This window comes from Biomphalaria glabrata, chromosome 16 (assembly GCF_947242115.1).
Source record: "Biomphalaria glabrata chromosome 16, xgBioGlab47.1, whole genome shotgun sequence".
NCBI classification, from domain to species: domain Eukaryota; kingdom Metazoa; phylum Mollusca; class Gastropoda; family Planorbidae; genus Biomphalaria; species Biomphalaria glabrata.
The window spans coordinates 31,297,877-31,312,743 of record NC_074726.1 but is presented as its reverse complement, the minus strand read 5'-3'; the positions used below and the strand labels follow the sequence as shown (position 1 = coordinate 31,312,743).

General features: G+C 35.2%; 1 pseudogene; it reads right to left on the bottom strand.

The window, feature by feature from the left end:
* The window catches only part of LOC129923309 (dynein axonemal heavy chain 6-like), a 95,113-nt pseudogene extending 86,923 nt beyond the window's left edge, over nucleotides 1-8,190 (bottom strand).
* Between the last annotated feature and the right edge of the window lie 6,677 nt (nucleotides 8,191-14,867).

The following is a 14,867-nucleotide window of genomic DNA, read 5'->3' as shown; positions in this document are numbered from 1 at the left end:
TTTTCAATGTATTATTCTACATGTCGTCGGGTATGTCTACTTAAATTAGCACAACACAACATGTATTAAAATTCACTGATTCAAGTCGACTTAACAGATATACATTTATTAAAATAAAACAACAGTTCATAATATACTGGAAATTTCAGCCATCAAGAAATCACATGTAATATTTCACATAAACTGATAATGTAGTCCAAGAGAATTCCTCAAATACTTATAACATCTATCTTCTACTATGTCCATGGCGTCTACTGATTTCTGACCATGTGGTCAACTCTCAGAACAAGACTTATTACCCACCATTCAACTGTGGACCCTTGTTTACCACGTGAAAAATAATAAACACTATAAATCATTGTATTACGTGATTCCTGACTAGTGCATGTCACGATAGCTATAAAACAATAATGTGACACTAATCAATACCATAGTCACTAACTTTAACATAGAGTGTGCTTGCTAAAGTAAGGTCTCCAAAAGGTGTATATGAAGTCACCAAAGTTGGTTTTTAAAAAAGTCAATAAGGGTGGTTAAAATAAGGTTGTCAAAGGTGCTTTAAAAATAGTATCATGATGCATTCATTAGCCTACTATAAGAATTATGAAGTAGTCAACAATCATGATTAGAATTTAGACTAAATGTAAAACACTTAAAAATCTAAGATAATTTTCATCTTAATAATGAATTGTCTAAATAAAAATGACCAAAAATGGTAGATCTATAATACTAGTGTTAAATTACTTTTTTAAGAATGGCTTCCAGAGCTGCCTGTGAGGACGCCATGCCAGCTATCTCCATCATTTCTTCAGACTTGTCAAATGCATCAATCTCAATCAACAGGCCAAGTGTTAGAGGCTCATCTTTGATAAATTTATAATTCAATGCTTCCTGGATCAAGTCCCAGTGCCTTTTTTAAGATGTGGGTTTCTCATGTCAGTTATTACCTGAAGCTGTGAGTACATGCAATAACAAAAACTTTTTTAAGATGTGGGTTTCTCATGTCAGTTATTACCTGAAGCTGTGAGTACATGCAATAACAAAAACTTTTTTAAGATGTGGGTTTCTCATGTCAGTTATTACCTGAAGCTGTGAGTACATGCAATAACAAAAGTTTTTTAAGATGTGGGTTTCTCATGTCAGTTACTACCTGATGCTGTGAGTACATGCAATAACAAAAGTTTTTTAAGATGTGGGTTTCTCATGTCAGTTACTACCTGATGCTGTGAGTACATGCAATAACAAAAGTTTTTTAAGATGTGGGTTTCTCATGTCAGTTACTACCTGATGCTGTGAGTACATGCAATAACAAAAGTTTTTGCTCGACCATTTGTCAAGAGTAAGAATAAAATGAATTCAAGAAGTGTACATTTTACCAACAGTCTAGTTAACACACCACTTTTATAATGAGAAGAAAAAAAAACTTTAAATTTTAATTGTGCTGTTCAAATTTTGGAAGTCTTATCAAAAAGGAATTTGCATTTAAATTTCATTGAACTTTATTGTTTTGTACCTTACACTAGCCTGCAATCACTCTCTGATTCTATATGTTCTATCAACTTCCGCCCTTTCTTAATATTAAACTATTCACATTTAGTCAACTGTTGTACTTTATATTTTCAATGTTTAATTTTAATAGACCAATTAAATAACTCAAATATGTGTGAAATTTATAAGACTGCTTGAATGTGTCCTACAACTTCCTAAATGTAGGTCTACATGACTAGATTGACACATGGGTATTGGTCTACATGACTAGATTGACACATGGGCATTGGTCTACATGACTAGATTGACACATGGGTATTGGTCTACATGACTAGATTGACACATGGGTATTGGTCAGATTTGGTCTACATGACTAGATTGACACATGGGTATTGGTCTACATGACTAGATTGACACATGGGTAGTGGTCTACATGACTAGATTGACACATGGGTATTGGTCTACATGACTAGATTGACACATGGGTATTGGTCTACATGACTAGATTGACACATGGGTATGGGTAGAATGTAATTATTTAATTATGTCTGCAATAGATATTAAGACGCTTCCTCCTGCACCTCTCTTTTCCCGAATTGTGTAAGTATTCTGAACTATTTACGAACTTCATATGGCATTAATGAAATTTTTTTTCTAGTAGAAGAGTGCCCCCCAGATATGGCAGGCTAAAGGAAAATCAAATACCAAGGGGAGATCAAAACCAGCATCAACCTTAAACAAGGGATGAGTGGATTAGTCATGTAATACTTTCCATTGTCTGGAGAAAGCCTCAAAAAATAATTGGTTTTGGGAGAAGAGATGGGTGCCACCAAGGCCTACCAAACCCAATAACATGCCATGACAATGAAACCATTGAAAATCTCAAGCTGTCAACAATAACCTTACTTCCTACTGAAATGCTACTGAGACACACTCTAAAACAATTTATATTGTGATAACAACAAAGGAAACATCCAAAAGTATACCCGAAACCTAGTGTAACATAGCTAAAAACTTCACATCTAAATGTATCATGACAAAAATATTTTATGTGTTAATTAAAAAATCTAAATGAAGCAAACCTAATTGAGGAATTACGCCTCTAATAAACAGAAAACAAACACCTACTCTCTGTTTCATAACTTCAACTTTCTTCTTCAACATGCTGACCACATCATTGGGTGGTAGACCTTTCTCTAGCATCTGAACCGTCTTCAGGTATTTCATAGTGGTGGAGGTCACCTCCTCTGGTTCCAAGTTCATGAATGGAACCTGGTAGCACACACAACCAAAGGAATAATTAATACACAATTCTAAAAGTGTTTTATTGCAAATATATATATATTTTTTTTTTATTTAATCTTGTTTTTTTTTTGTTTAAAATCTTATAAACTACAGCAATACTTGCAATATGCATGTCTAATATAATGATTTCAATAAATGCAAGCACTTGGTGCTAAACCTAGATATATATATATATATTATGTCACTAAAAACTTAATGTAAGAAATATTAGGGCTTACAATTATTATTATTAAAATAAACAAGGGAAACATTGGGACAGGGCACCTAATGGTGAAGTGCTTAGATTCTTAACAGTAATGCAGACATTCATTTTATAGATTACCCTTTTCACATTAAGATGAACATGCTTATAGAAAACCCTATTAGATCAATAGTAGGGTTTCCTATATGTAGCAGTAAATCTTTTTAATTATCAATACAATGGTTTTGTTTTTACACAGCTTTCCTAATTTTCAGTTTAAACAGAATTATCTTTACAAAGACATCTGATAAATGAAAGACACTGCCGTGACCTTCTTATTAGAACCAAAAAGAAAAAGCATCTACCACTCATTAATATATATCCTTGTGACTTTGAATAGTTGAACAGCTGCTCCACAGGTTATCAATAAACTTAAAATGTTTTCTAAAGTCTGGTCAAAAGTCAGTTTATTGTGTAGGCGTATGTGCATGTTATAGGGAAGATATATATATATATATATAGAAATAACTGTGCTACTCCATTCCGATGCTCTCCCATATTTAACTAATTTGAGATTTAAATATGACCAGCAGATAAACCTGGAGCTTTGATAGGAATGTAGCTGAAATAGTGTTGTATTAAGACTTAATTTAAGTAGATAGGCCTGGAGCCAAATTATTATATAAATAATCCCATGAAAAGTGCTGTATTAGTTAAACAGGCCTGGAGTGAAAATAGAGCTGTATTAATTAAATAACACTAATACAGCTAGATTGGCCGCAATTCGAGCCATGATAGGGCTGTATTAGATGTGCCTGGAGTTATGATATGAGTCATATGGCTGTATAAAACTGTATAATACGGTTCCAAAAGATTATTATTATTATTTTTATAAGTTTGATAGGCCAGGAGCCATGAAAATGAAAGGGTTAGTTTATTAGTTAGATTGTCTTGTAGTAGATATAGTACTAGTTGTACTACATCTAAAGTTCTATTCTAGGTTATTATAGATCATTATAGTTATTCTGTTATATCATATGATTAGTGAGTCATTAGATTCATCAAAATGTTACAATCAGTGTCCAGTGTTGAGTCAGTAACAACGAAATTCATTGAAATGTATTTCTATAATCTAGACTAATAATTAATAAATACTAAAATAGTAGATCTAATTACCAATAGGCAATACTAGATTCTAGTATTATACTATTTATACTAATACTAATTACTAATAGTGTAAACACTGTAAGTGTAATAGGTTAATACTTAGTTAATAGATCTCATCTACATCATCTAGGCTCTAGTTCTAGTCTAGGTCTAGTAAAAGTAGGCTGATTAGATCATTAGATCTAGTCTTGTGAGGGTGTAATTTTTTTACTAAGACTTTCGGTGTTGTTTTGATAAATATTGATATATATTGCTATCGCGACTCACATTCATTGATAACGTAGCTAGAACTGCACACTTGTTGAACATGTGTAGCAGACGCCATGCTTGTTTATATTACGATCTGTGACATAGATTCTATATATAGATCTAGATATATATAGATTAGACTTCAAGGAAGAATAAATACGGCCAGATTGTGATGCAGGCCAAATATTATTTATTACAAAATTAAAAATAAAATCGAGTATCACATAAGTAAAGGTTTTGTTTTTGTTCTAGACCTAGCGCGGCTAGTCGCTAGATCTACATCTATTAAAATGATCAAATACTGAATGAGAGAACATTATCATGGCAACTTTTAAAAACAAGGTTACAAAGACAGTTTGTGTGGAAACACAAAATCGACACCCGAAGTGGTCCACCCAGGCAGGTAAAAAGGCAGGTTTCAATATTTTCAGAAAGAACATCAAAGACAAATGACAAAGAAAAATGGAGAAAGAAGGTTGACAGATCTTGTGTGGTGCCCCAGCGGTCCAGCAGACCAATGGATAGGTGAAAGTGGATGTGAAGTTAGCTGTGAACTGATAATGAATGTCTAATTGCTCTTAGACATATCAATATTTTTCTTAGACATGTCACGTGGAAGTGGTTCAGTTTCTTATTAGCATGTTTTCTGTACACTGTCCACGTTTCTGAGGCATAGAGCAATGTAGTGAGGATGATAGCTCGATAGATCCCTAGCTCTCTAGCTTTGTATTTGTTGTGATACCTTGTCTGTTTTAGACCGTCTGGCCTTGGCGATGCGCAGGTCGATTTCATTATCGAAAAATACTGAATGTCAAATGGAAAAACAAAATACCAGATACTGACTGAAGTCCTTAAGGGAAGGAAAGCGCTCCCAAGTACAGGGACACCCTCAAAGCTTCTCTGAAGGCGTTCAGCATAGACCCAGCCACATGGGAGATAGAGGCGCTGTGGCAGGCACATGACAGAGCATCAAGGCGTCGCGCTATGAAAACTGGCGCACAGGTTGCTGAGGAAAAGAGAACAACGAGGGCAGAAGAAAAACGCCACAGAAGAAAAGCAAAGCCAATGACACTAGCTCCAGCTGGAATAACCTGCCCAGTGTACAGCCGAACATTCCAGACTCACATAGGTCTCACCAGCCACATGAGGAGGCACAAAACCCCAGTGCAAAGCCCTCAGCCATATATATAATTGTTTTGTAAAAGGTCAATCTCTTATTCTTAAAAAAAAAAATTTCCTTAAAAAAAAATTATCCTTTAGTTGGAGTGTCTAATAGCTGTTAAGCAGCGCTACAGTTCACGCGATAATATGAAAAACTATTTATTAATTGTTGTTTTAAATTATGCCCAAATTATAGATTTTTTCTCTTTAAAAAAAAGTAAACTTTGTTTTTCTAAATGTAGTAAATAGTATAACAGAACTTACTTAACTTAGTAATACAAATATAAAAAAAAAAATTGACAAGAAATCTAATACTGTTTGTGGCAATGTGTTACAAATATGTTAAATAGTCATTTTCCCCTAATAGTAAATAGTTGTAAAAGTGGTGCATTTTTATGAAATAACTGGTTGCATCAGTGATTTAAAAAAATTAGATTTTTCGCTTTCAGAAAAGAAAAAAGTAGCCGTTGCACCAGAACTTTGAATGGTCTAAAATATTATGATGTCGGATTTTCTCTATCTTTTCTAGATCTAAACGTGACGGACGGACAGACATTCCACACAAAACTAATAGCGTCTTTTCCCCTTTCGGGGACCGCTAAAAATTAGCAAAGTCAAAGTGTATCAGCTGCAGACAATGACACATACTTTGGCGTGTTTTACATAGCCTGAAATAGCACGATTAGCATATAGATCGATATATAATAGATCTACATCTAGTTTAGCGCTACGGCTCTCAAAAACGTTGCGAAACTTTTTGTTTCATTTTCCTCTCCGGTTAATCTTTTAAGAAGTAGATCTTTTTTTTTTTTAGCTCATATGCATAAATTATTTTTGAACAACACTGCATTGTATAGTTGGTCTCGACAATGACCAATACTAAACACTCGTCCCAGCTTCGAGCGGGTAAAAACTCGAGAACCTGAAGATATTCAAAGTGCAGACGATGTGGGAAAAGAGGCTTGACCTTAAAGAAAATTTAAAATAACGCATTTAACAGACAAGAATTGTTATATCGTGTACCTTAAGATGTAGATTAGAGACAAACTAGCAGACAAGTCTTAGGTAAATGTTAACTATTGTTCTCTTGTATCAATTCATCCATGTTTGTTTGTAAAATGTTTTACATGTTTCGGATGTTCCTTCAGAGTTGAAGATAGTTTACTTCCTAGTCCAAACCTCCCGCAGGACGACGGGAGATGGGAGCGGGCAGGGTTTGAACCCTCGACCGTCGATAAATCCGAACGAAATTCCAGCGTGCAAACCGCACGACCAGGCAGCCATCCATCCCAGTGGCATTACAGCTCATGGACGGCCCTGACCTTCTCTAGCACATCTTTCCAATGTGATCTATCTTGGGGCTCAGACTCTTAGCGCTGTTGTAGCTCTGCCTCTACATCATGTGGGATGCGTGGTCGAGAGGCTAAGTACGCTCGAACTTGGCTACCTATGAATGGGCTCGAGGTTCGACACTTGACTCGAGCAGAGTTGTGTTTACTGAGCGCCTAACGGCAGCACGGAAAACCTTCTACAGATGCCCCCTCTCCCCACTGGTCCACAAATGGGATTGGACCATAACGTATATAAGCATGCTATAAACATGAAAGTAGCGCTTTGTAAAAGCTATAATAATAATAATCATATAATCATTTTTCAGATTTAGAGCAGCATTAATTAACTGCCTGGTTGGGATAGCTGACTAATAATCGTATGATAAGCGCTTCGGAAAGTTATCACTATAGATCCGAGTTATAGGCCTAACCCTGGCTACTGCCATACCATACAGGTTGGTCTATCTTTGTAATAAAACAAAACTTGTGAACATCAAAACGGGTATTTATCTTCTACAAATATTTAATTTTCTGACCTCTGTCCATCTTTGTACTATGTTGTCCCATTGATCGATACATGTCCACATCACATCTCTCATTTTAAGTTCGGTTTGGACTTCATGTAGATAGTCCAGTTTAATCACCTCCACCTAAACCGTAAATGATCTTTTTAGCTATGTGGGTTAATTAAATAAATGAAGAGACTGATGGACTGCAAACGAACAACGAATTACTGGACAAACAAATTATATAGTAATGGAGAGAAAAAAAAATGTTGGCCATCACGATCAATGAAGTTTTAGCAGACGATTGTTAAGTTTTTGCGTGCAAGCGAAGAGGCGGGATGGAAATTTAAAAAAATGAAGAGCAAAATTGACAAAACAAACAAAAAAAAGGAACATTGGATGTTGCCATTCCCAAAAGACGCATTTGATTGTGCAATGGTGTCATGACCTAGTTCTTGAGGGGAGGGTGCACACTAGAAATATGATATCCACGCATCTCTTGTTACGACCATCATGAACTACTTTACAAATGACCTACTTTGCACTCATTTAAAGAACTTCAGACGAACCTTCAACTCCTTTTGACGATCTTTTAATGCCTTAGACTTTTGTTGCACAGATTCCATTTGCTCTAAGAGGTCATTCAAATATTGCCGGACTTCTTTCCGATCTGCTTTAGGATCTAGGAGCATTGGATTCTGTTGGGGGGAAAGCATTCATTTGTTTGCATTCAGAATCATAACAATTACACTAGAAAATGGGCGAACCAAGTAAAGTAAAAGTTCCCAAGTATAAAAACACATCCATATATTAATCAACAACAAAAATAAACACAATAAACAATGCACATATACGGAAAGTAAACAAGGTATTTCAAATGTCCAACCTGCATTTTCTTAAACACATTCTTTGCTTCTGACAAATAAGTCTGGCCATCTTTCTCTGCACACTTGTTGAACATCTCAAGAATGGCATCTCTCCCAGACAATGCTCGGTCAATCAAATTTTTAGAGTTATAGATGATAGGCTCCATGGTCTGGGAACAAAACAAGAATGTCTTAACCTTGCATATAATATTTCATATGCGGTATTCAAGTTATCGAAACAATTATTACCATTATTTTCCCATTAATTTCCATACACAGTTACACCCAAGTTTTATTTCCTTCTGTTCCGCGATTACCTCTTTTTTTTTTACACACGAACATAGGAAAAACTGACAGAGATAGACGGACTAATGTTCATAATGACTTCATACATTTATTTTTCCATGACAGACTGCCACTGGCTATGGTCTAATTAATACATACTGTATTTTCCCTTCTGCAACCTTAGCAAGTGGACAGACAATATACAGCAATATGCAATATAGGCTATTATTCGTCAAACGTCTTAAAACGCAATTCTCCTAATAACCAAATTTTGCGACCCATTAATAGTCGTCACGGGTCAGCTGACTCCTGACCAGGCGCCTTCGACAGTCACGGAGGTCACGCCTGACTCCCCCCCCCCCCGTCCCCCGAAAAAAAAAAGAAAAAATCAAACTACTGTTTAAAAATATATGTAGGCTAACTTCAATTTTAATGTGTTTTATTTTAGAATAATCACTAAAAAGACAGTCTGATTAATATAAGAAAACAGAGTACTATATTTAAAAATCTCAAATGCATACATATACTATCCTACTTGTATACATAATACATTGTCTTATACGCTGAGTGATAAAGGGGAGGCTCTACATAATAACCTCATTATTTCAGATTGTGTAAGGAATTTTGTGCGGCCCGCGCCTTGAGATTCTAACATTTTGTGTAGCTCGCCAAGTCAATAAGCTTAGACACCTGCTTTCAACTAAAAAATATTATACAAATGATTTGATAGGCCCCTATCATTCATTTTCTTGCTGTTTTTTTTTCTTGTATCTTTTTTTCCCAATAACATATTAATACAGTACTCTAAACATTATAGCCTCCTTCAGTCGCAAAGGGACTGTGGATCATCTGTCAGAAATAATAAAATGAAAGCCTGGGCATTGGCTATACTCGGAGCGATGTCGCCCACATAACAGCCCCCCCCCCTCTCCACGTAGCTGATGTGTCTAATAACATCAAGTGCCGATACAATATGGGATAAGGGGAGTCGCACATTCTGCCAGAATGTTGAACTGTATGCTGCATGCTGCCTAAGGGTAATCAGCTCCTATTTTTTTTTAGGGTTGACTCACAAATCCTTTCCCATGTTTGGATATAGCCGCAAAGGTTCAATTTTCTTTTACCTAGCCAGACAAGGCTAACGAACTCCTCCTACCGATTCTGTAAAGTTGTTATGACCGGAAGTGGCAAGGATATAAGCTCTCCAATGCACATTGGCGGATTTCAGAGATGGCAGGCGGGGCTACTGACCCGGGGACTCCGCAAGAGCAAAAGGGACCCCCACAATAGAGATTCAAACATATCAATTTCGACGGGTCAGAAACTTTAAGTTGTTAACATTTCTTTCATATTTTTTGTTCGCATTAGTACGACTATAGACCTACTTTAAATCTTACGGTTGGCAATTCTGACGTGGTTAAGAAGTGTCCGCTTGTAGCGTGTTCGTAATATAAAAATGCAGCTCCGTATTTACAGCAGTGCGTCAACCCAGGGCCTTACCCTCCATAAACTCAAAAATATTTTTTTTTTTTTACGAATATTTGTATATTTATTTTTTTAAAGAAGGAAAATGGCAAAAAATTTGCTAGTTCTCTATTTCTTTCATGTAAAAAAATGGCATGCTTTTAGATATAAACATTATTATTTTTACTAAGTATTTTTTTAAAAAAGCTTTTGAAAAAGTGTAGGAGCACAACAGGTGCCTAAACTCTCAGTAGACGACTTTTTAATTTTATCCTCATTCTCATTATTTAACGAACATCATTTTCTAAATACTTGCATTACAACAATACTTCCATTACATAAGTACTTCCATTACATAAGTACTTCCATTACATTAGTACTCACATTACATAATTACGTCACTGACATCACTACTCCTATTACATCACTACCTCCATTACATAAGTACTTCCATTACATAAGTACTTCCATTACATAAGTACTCCCATTACATAAGTACTCCCATTACATAAGTACTTCCATTACATAAGTACTCCCATTACATAATTACGTCACTGACATCACTACTCCTATTACATCACTACCTCCATTACATAACTACTTCCATTACATAACTAATATTATTGTAAAACTACATCCATTACATCATCATTTTCATTACATCACTACATTCATTACATGACTACTTCCATTACATTGCTAATTCCATTACATCACTACATTAATTACATGACTACTTCCATTACATTGCTAATTCCATTACATCACTACATTAATTACATAACTACTTCCATTACATTGTTAATTCCATTACATCACTACATTCATAACATAACTACTTCCATTACATTGCTAATTCCATTTCGTCACTACATTAATTACATGACTACTTCCATTACATTGCTAATTCCATTACATCACAGATCATACTTTTGTTATATCGTGTATTTCCTGACTTTTCCGTTGAAAGTTGAAAGTTTGAAAGCCTTACATATTTATTCTGTAGGTCTACCCCTCCCCCTTCCCCTACTCACCCTGTATCATCTTAGAACTTGAATAGATTCTAGTTCTTCTTTTTGGCATAGTTTTCTGTTTTAAATGGCCTACCATAGCTTGGCTAAATCTGCACCCGTCACCGAATTAATGTGTAGTTCCACCTCCTTCGCCTCCCGTCCCATATACAGCTGTTTACAATTATTCGGTATTCGCGATAAGTTTACATTGTTTGAATAATTAGTTTCTTTTCCTCTTCTACTAGTAATGAATCTCCCCCCTCCCCTCCCAATTTCACACGATTCACAAAAAGTGAAATTGTCATCTAGAACCAAATTACAATCTAGGCGAGACATAGCAACACACAATATGAGAATAATGATGTCAAAAATTTAATAGTTATATATTAAAATATCAATAGGCCCTATAAAATTCTATAGTACGATTTAGCTTCTGAAAAAAGGCAGAAACAACTTTATGAATACACCGAAGTTTTCTTTTGTATTTTGTTTTTTACTGATTAAGAATTAGATTTTAATTTTTTTTTTATAAATCTTAGTCTGTGTAATTTAAAATGCTCACACACCAGCAGATAATGAAAGCATCACCTAATTTTTGGTATACAAAATTGAAAAAAAAAAATTATATCTTCACAGAGATGCCTACAAGTATCTTGCGTATTTTTTTTACGCAAATGGACACGCGAGTTCGGTTGAAAAGGAAATACGCATTCCTCCCGCGAAAGCAAAAAAAACTTTTTAAAATTTTAATAAAAATTTAAAAAAAAAATTAATACAAAAAACAAACAAAAAAAAAAAAAACAACAACAAACTAACAAAAACAAAAAGAACAAAACCAAAAACAAAAAGTTGTTTCAATCATATAGAACTATATAGATCAGTGCATCCATGCCGGAAATGGATTAATCTTACCACGATATTTAACTTTTTCTTTTCTTGCGCTGATGCGCGAAGATTTCAACTACTGAACTAGACATCTAGACTAATTATTACTAATTAGACCTAGAATATCTAGATCTTGCTGATGCCAACAAAGTGGAGTACCTTTCAATGTGTCAGCTTATTCCTAGACTTGTTATCTAATGGTATGTACTAGTACTACAACTACATCTAGATCTAGACTTAATTAATTTTTATCTATTCTATATTTATTATTGACTACATGATCTATTAGTATTAATTATAATGACTTTAATTATTATAATCTATACTTATACTATTACTAGATCTACTAGTTACCTAGATCTAGTAACTATACTGTTACTATACTATTATTATTATATCTAGATCTATACTTTTATATAGATCTTGATTAGATTTGATTAGATCTAGTCTAGTCTCAGCTAAGTCTAGTGTCTCTGTCTCTAGTCCTAGTAATAAGTAATTGCTACTAATAGTAGTATTTACTAGTATATAGGCTATTTTTTTTTATAGCCATAGATTATGATAGATAGGTCTACTACTACTACTATACTAACTACTAGAATTACTAGATCTACTAATAGAACTAGAGAGTCTATATTTGGTATCAATATTTATATATATATATATATATTATAGATCTAATCTAGAAAAGTAGAACCAGTTACCACTACCAGTATCCTGAGTATCATGAGTATGACTATGCCGTATGAGTATATATTTATATATTATATGAATCTAACTCCAACCTCACAAAGTATATCTTATTATCTAGATTGAAATTTTGAATCTAGAATCTAGATCTATTTATCAAATTCTTTTAGTTTTAGTATTACTACAAGTAGTACTTCTTCTTCTTCTAGCCAGCTTTATTGCTGCTGAGCTGTGAGCTCTTTTGCAGACTGTGCCAAGGAAAAAAAGTGTGCTGTTTTCTTCAGCTGTTCAGCACTGCCGTACAGGGTGTTGGTTATGTTGGGCTGTAGTGGAAGTAGGGTCTGCCTAAGGTGGATTAGGGAGGGGCATTCAAGGAGGATATGATTTACGGTTTCAAAGGGGTGGGCGCAATGTCTGCAAAGGGGTAGTTGTGTGGAGTTTATTTTGTTCAGGTGGTAATTTAATAGTGGTGTGTGTCCTGTTCTTAGTTGGAAGATTGTAGATTGTTCTTTGCGGGGGAGGAAGTTAATACTGTCCAGTTTGTTAGGCGTAGTCATTTCTCTGTACATGGCTCTGCCTGTGTTTCCTGATGCCCATTGGTTGAGCCACTCCTCTTTGTGATTGTTGACTAACATTGACCTTAGGGTGAGGTAGTTAACAGGTCTATCTGGTTGTTCCATAGATGAACCTGCCTTTGATAGCTTATCTGCCTTTTCATTTCCCATGATGCTAATGTGTCCAGGGATCCACTGTAGTGTAATATTGATATTTAATTTTGATATCATCTGGTGGATTATCACAATGAGTGTTGTCAACTCTCTTGGGCTGTTTGAGGTGCTGCTGTTAAGTGCTTGCAGAGTAGATTGGGAGTCTGTAAAGACAACAATATCTGATGGTGGTTGCACTCCTTCATATAATTTGTTTTCCACTGTCTGGAGTGCTATGGTAATTGCCTCAATTTCGGCTTGGAAGTTTGAGCAGTAATCACCACAGGGTGCGCTTTTCTCAAAGTGTTTATTTTTAGGGAAGACCAGGAAGGCACCAAGACCAGCATTGATGGTAGCTTTGAAAGCCGATCCGTCTGTATAAATATGGATAGCTGTTTTTTGATAGCTTTCGATTGTTTCAAGCGTGCCTACTTTGAGCTCCAGTTGATTTGATTCTTTTGTTAAGGTGTTATTTAGTAAATGTGTTTTGATGGTTGGTTGTTTGTAGTTTAGTCCGGGTGTAATGTTTGAAAACCTGGTAATTTTTTCTCTGTTATTGGGTAGGTGGTGTTTTAGGGCTAGTTCGTCAGTAAGTTGGATCAAAGTCCTTTGCTTTTTCTGGTTGTTTTTCCTATTTCTCTGTGTTAGTAATTTATTTGGATGATCGTCCTCCAACCTTCTGTATCTCTCAATAGCTTCTAATGCTGCTCTGTTGCGCCTTAACTTAAGAGGTTCAATATTGGAGTCTATTTCACAGGCTGCTGTGGGAGTAGTTCTCATACCTCCACTAATTAACCGCAAGGCTTGGTTTTGGATTGTATCTAATGATGATTGATAGGTTTTGTTGGCAGCTACTTGTATGGAGAGACAGTTATCCATTACAGATCTGACATATCCAGTGTATAACTGTCTTAAGGTTTTCTTTTCAGCTCCCCAGGATGTTCCTGCTAGGTGTTTTATTATGTTTAATCTTTGTGATGCCTTTTCTTTTAAATCTGCCATAAAGTGTTTTAGAGACAGTCTTTGGTCTAGTTTTACACCAAGATATGTTGGATTTTCTTCTTTATTTATTGGCTGAGAGTCTATTTTTAGGATGTAGTTTCTTTTTGCTGTTTTGTTGCTGTGGCTAAAGATTGAATAAACTGACTTTTCTTTGTTTATTTCCATTTTCCATAATTTTGAATATGTGGAGATAGTTGTGAGGGCTCTATTTAGTTTGGATCTAGTCAGCACTGGATATTTCTCTGTAGTCCAAATTAAAAGGTTGTCTGCATAAAGTGCCTTATTGGCCGAAATGAGGTCCGGGAGGTCATTCATGAAGATTAGAAAGAGAGTGCAGCTAAGGGCTGAACCTTGTGGTAGTCCTTCTTCCAAACTTTTTTTACTAGAGATGGCACCTTTGAATCAGGTTTGGATGGTTCTGTTTTTTTAAGAATGCCCTGATCCAGCTGTACATTTTCCCATGGATGCCCATTTTTTTCATCTTCAAAAATAGACCTTTTCTCCACACTCTATCATAGGCTTGCTGCAAATCTATAAATACTGCTGTAGTGTGCTTGTTTTCATGAA